Below are 6,000 nucleotides of genomic sequence, written 5' to 3' on the forward strand. Positions count from 1 at the left end.
CATATATGTATCATTGGTTTAGTTAACAATGACAAATGGACTCTTGTAAAGATTGTGCCTAAAACAGAAGGTAGAACAGATGCATCTTTTGTTCGCTCAAAGTACAAATTCTGGAAGGAAATTGAAGGAAGATTGAACATAAACCAATACACAGCAACAAAAATGTGGATTGCAGGACAGAATGAGGTATAAAGGTAGGTTTTTTGAGGGAGTCTTTCCCAAGACTAGGCCTGATAGAAGCTCACAAAATGATTCCCACCGGATGTACTGACTCTTGAAAGATGAAATCTGAGTGGTGAACAGCATGAGTTCAGAGTTCACAAAGCAAGCTTCCCTTCACTTAATGTGTCACATTTGATCTTTACCAATTCTCTGGTGGATGAAGATGTCAGAAACAGTTAAACTGCAAGATCACATAGGTACTGAGTTCACAGACAGTGTTCTGAATATCTATATTCACATGTATACATGGAATTTGTCTCATAGTAGTGAAATTCTAACTCAGACTTAGTCAGGTATTGAATCTTGGGCATAGATAACACTTAGGAACAGGGCATACCGCAACATAAATCATCAATAAATATATTGTAGCATAGTAGTAAATTCCAAGTTTAAAGGCATTTTTTATCTGTTTTCCTAGATTTTTGGTTTGTTTGTTTTGTTTTATAACAATCTGAGTTAATAAATGACCAAGTCCTTGAACTGAAATTTAGACATACCAAAGCCAGAGATTCAGAAACCAGGGTGTTTCAAAACTGGGTTTGCTTTCCTGTCTATAAAGTGCAGAGAAGCATACACATGTAGAATTGGCTCTACTGCCAGCACATGTGGCATTTGAACTCTCTGAAGAGAGTCATCTCACAGTGATATAATGGAGAACTAGAGAGCTAGACTGGAAGATCAGGAGAGTGTAAGAATAAAAAAATGAACTCAGAACATGACTCCCTGGTGTGATTCCAGTTTACTGGATCAATCAGAGCTATCAGAAATGTATGATGAAGTTTTTTGTGTTTTGCTTTGTTTTTTGTATTTGTTTGTTTTTGTTTGTTTGTTTTCTTTTCTTTTCTTTAAGAAAATTACCAGATTTCCCTCTCAAATGTACATCTGATTTCTACACTCTGCAAATTCCAACAGTCTAATGTAGTCAAGACTGCCCCCTGGGAATGTGAAATGGAACCCACATGAATTCTCCCTGTTTTGCTTTTACCTGTCTTGATGGTGTAAGGTTCTGGAAAAACTAAAGTTTTAGTTCATTAAACAAACCTTGGCACTTTCTGGGAGACTCTGGTCTTATGGAGTTACTCTGTAGTTTTTAAACGCAGTCTTGGCATCATAATTGCTCTGTTTCTAGTCTGAGTAATCTAATCCTGGAGGTAAATTAGACCCTTTTAGTGGTCTATTAACTTTCTTTCACCCCAAGAGGCATGTGTTCAATTCTCTTTATGTGTTCCAAGAAACAAAATTTGGAACTGGCCAGTAAGTTTTTCACAGCCTAACGGTGGCCAGGGAAGTGTTTTCACTAGTTTTTAATGCAGGCTTAATTCATTTCAAATGTAGACTTAAGCTAGTTCTCTCTCTAAATGTAGACTGGAACACCACTACCTAGTGTCCTTGTTTCTCTCTCTCTCTCTCTCTCTCTCTCTCTCTCTCTCTCTCTCTCTCTCTCTGTGTGTGTGTGTGTGTGTGTGTGTGTGTGTGTGTGTGTGTGTCTTCCCCCTCTTTTTTACTTCCTTCACACAAACAAAAGCACAAACTGTCCTTTACTTTCCCTCAGTATACAAACAAACTTGGGTAATTTCCTTTCATTTTCAGATCTACTTTAATTTTCAGAAACACTTTCCTTACATCATATATTGTACAGGGTTTTCCTCAGTGGGATTCCCTTGCAGATGCTGACTTATTTATCTCCACATAAGTCTAGAGATAATGTAACATCTGGGACTGTGTGTCTAACTGGCCTCCATATCACACCTGAAATTGTACCTGGTCTGAGGTAGGTTCTTGATATATTCCTGTTAAATAAGTAAATGAGTAAGTTGAGCACATTTTCAGTGCTGTTCTTAGTGATTGTGGAAAACAATTTAACATCAAGTCCTTGGGTATCACCTATCAGCAAAAAAGTATCTGCCAGAACATGAAGGTCTTCTCCTTTAAAATCTCTGGAATGAAGATTATTAGATCTCAGAAACAACACACACACACACACACTTAAGCTAACTATACTTTTTTTAGTGATCTATTTTTATTTTTTGTGCATTGGTGGTTTGCCAGCATGTGTGTCTCTGTGAGCGTGGACTGTATTCAATTCCATAGAACTGGAATTACAGACCATTGTCAGCTGCAGTGTGGGTGTTGGGAATTTAACCTGGGTCCTCTGGAAGAGCAGCTAGTGCTCTTAACCACTGAGCCATCTCTCTAGCCCAAGCTAACTATGTAATACCATACTTTTATTAAAAGTAAATAAACAAGTTATAAGCAGTATAACGATTATGTGAAAGATTAGATAGATACAACTATCGTTATTTTTCTGCAATTGTATATTACAATTTCACAGAATCAAAATGGAGATACACATATCTAACTCCTAGTTGAAATAGACCTGCAATACAATATGTTATTAACCAAAGGATATAGGACCCAAAAGAAAATTCAAAACTTGAAGTTGGCCCGCAAAGACTATCTTTGTTATACGTGCCCTAAAACATAGCAGGGAAATATACCACATACTGATTTAGGTCTTAGTGCCAGTTTGGAAAACCAGAACTTCTTTTAATACTGCTTTATTTCCCAAGATCATGCACCAAAGCTCTCATGAGACCAACAGTTGTTGGAACTAAGTCAGCCTGTGGTTTACCTCCCAAGGTCTTGCTCTAGTGTCTGTTATCACTGGCAACAGAAGCAGCATTAAAGGGCCACTGTGAAATCAAGAATTCACACAATCTGAAACTGCTTGTGTCAGGCTTTTCTTCAGGGTGAAAATAATATTCAATGACTTTCAGCATGTGTTTACCACATCTGCACCCATTCTGGGTCAATCAGAAGGAAAAAAAAAAAGAACTTCTGGAAAAGAAATGTGCTATCAATTCAAAAGTAAAAACAGGGGAAGCCAGCTGCATGCCAACCCTGAGAATTGCACTGATGAGATCCGTGGATGGCAGAAAGAGCTGCTTCAGGAAAAGAAGCTCAAACTTCTGAGCATGGAAAACTGAGATTGGGCATAGGACAAAAGTGCCTGTCCACCAACAAAGGCATCTCCTGGGAATCCAGCAAGGGCATTTTCATTCTGGCCCTAAAATATTCACAAAGCAGTGCTTCTTTGCTATGAGCATATGTCAGTGCACTGATGTGACTGCTGTCATTTCCATATTTTTATTGTTGAAGAAAATACAGACATTAAAAGAGAAAATCACTCAATTCTGTTCTGTTTCCATTGATGATTAAAACCTCACCCATAACTTCTCTCCATAGCCATCATTTAAACTTTCGTCTAAAGTATTTATGTCCATTATTTCTACAATGAAATAGTTGCTAGACATACTAAGATGAGGTTTGAAGAAGCAAGACAAGATCCAAAACAGAATCTAGAATATCCCATGGTGTCTTCAAGTTGGTTAATGACTTAAGTTTTCTCTATTTTCACAAATGCATTGAGGCATAATTATGTCAGAAAAAGGTCAGATCTCATTGCCTGTGTGGGCCCTAGAACACCCATTTTTCAAACATGTGAAATGCCAAGACTCAAGGGTACAAATGATGAACCACACTGGGTCTGCAGTGGAATGAACACCTTCCCTGCATTTTGCTCATGAAGTCAGAACTCCAGGTTTGATCTAGCATGGGCTGGTTATTTTTCTCATTCCCAGAGGTCACAAAGAGCATAGCTACCTAATTACTTCCCTTGAGTTGTGTCTTTATTAATGAGGAGAATGAGAAGGTTATCTAGATAAAGTAAAATATAATGACAGAAAAATGGTCACTGGTGCTTTCATTTCATGTGCTTTAAATGCATGTGTTTATGTGGTTCTAAGAAAAACTCTACAGAGTGATTGTCATTATTAGATAAGAAGATTATATGCAATATTAATAACTAACCCAAGGTTACACTATTAACTGCATTGCAAAAATAAGGATTCAATACTCCAAATCTATGTATTTCTAGTACTTTTCTGGGATGAGTAAATCTTAAATATGGCCTTTTGAACCTATATAGACAAAACACTTTCATTTGTAAATACATATAAGCATATGTATATATACCTCTGTGTGTGTGTGTGTGAATGTATTATGTTGTGTCCAAAATTAAGGGCTTAAAATAAAAAATAGTCAAAACTCACAAATAAATTTTAGTAAAGTATGTAAACCTTGTTATCTGTATGTTTTTGTGTGAAATTAACAACTCTACTCTCAAAAGTTTTAGTGAAGATTGAATAATAAATATTGTTATGATTTACAAACCATGAAGCACTGTGAATGAAGACAGAATTCTTTTTGAAGAATCCTCATCATAAAGCTTAACAAACACACATTGAGAATGAGGTTCAAAAACATGTGGAGTTCTTGTAAACGATGTAGTGAACATCATTCCAAATAGTTTTTAAGTTACTCAATCTATAACTAGTAACTAAACCTAATGTCTTGTGACCACATGTCTGAACATGTACCTGTACTGAAGATACTTTGAGTAGTCTGTCACTTGTCTCCAAGTCATTTATCTCCAATTCCCCTAGGTAATACAAATAGTGTGTGCTATAACTTGAGCTATCTCTGGTCAGTATATGTGGTCAGCATCTGTCCACAACACTCTGTACACTGGCTGAAGAGGAGATTGCTTCCTGTGTTCTCCTCTCTGTATCTCTGGATTTGTAGAGGGAGAACAGATGCCCCTGGCCTGTTCACAAGTCTTCCTACTTAGCTAACAGTATATAGTAGACAAATGGGTTGAAAACTGGCCATATCTTATTTCTATCAGTCATGCAAGGAAGTCTGTAGTTTAAAATTTTTACTCTAATGGGCTCAGCTTTATAAGGGCAGGTAAGGGTGCTTGCTGTCTAGCTTGATGATCAGAGTTTGATTTTTGAAACAGACATGGTAGAGGAAGAGAAACATTCCTGGAAGTTGTCCTCTGACCACACCTCCACATCAGTCCATACACAATGTCAGTTGCAAACCCATTGGTCCGCACACACAAATTAACAGGTTAATTAATTACTCAGTGTAACAGTTTCCTCTGAGATGGAAACAATCCATCAACAGGGAAACTCCTTACACAGGAAAGTAAGCAAGACTGAATAGCTTCAGGAAGTCCCTGAAACTGACTAGATTCACTAAGCCAATCCTTTCCAGAGAAAGCTGTAAAGAAGATTTTAGACTAGACCAGCTGCCTGGAGGAAGCAAAAACCAGTCAAGCTACCTGAAAGAGGTTTCACACAACTGAGTCATTTGGAAAAAACACTCTCCAATCTCTTTCATTGCTTGCAGGCTCCGGGTTCCTAGCTTTTATGAGCTGGGATGAGCCTTTGAGTCGTTTCTGCTTCTGTAAGTAACCCCTCACCCAGATTTCTGTAAGTAACCACATTAAAACTCATGGTTAACCAAAGTAGACTCTGGTCTATCATGGGCTCCTTAGCTGGGGTGAGTAGATGTGAGTGTTGTGTCTCCCCAGGAAAAGTTTTTCCATATAACATTTACCCAAGTATGGGTGATATGACCTTGTAAGCCCAGAACTGGGAAGTTGGGGACAGATTTCTAGAGTTTCCTGCCTGGTTGGCTTAGCCAACTTGTTGAAAACATTTCTTATAAAGTACTAGTGCATATCTTTAGGGATACAGGAGTAGATCTATTCTAACAGTGTAGGCCAGAAATGATGATCCGAGAACTATGGCTGTAGCAGGGGTGCCCAAGCCAGAATTGAGTTCACTTTAGCAATACATTAGATGGGAATCCATGTCTAGCTGAGTGCTATATGGTAAACAAATTCAGATAGATACACTCTTTTAGATG

This window comes from Phodopus roborovskii, unplaced genomic scaffold (assembly GCF_943737965.1).
Source record: "Phodopus roborovskii unplaced genomic scaffold, PHOROB, whole genome shotgun sequence".
NCBI classification, from domain to species: Eukaryota; Metazoa; Chordata; class Mammalia; order Rodentia; family Cricetidae; genus Phodopus; species Phodopus roborovskii.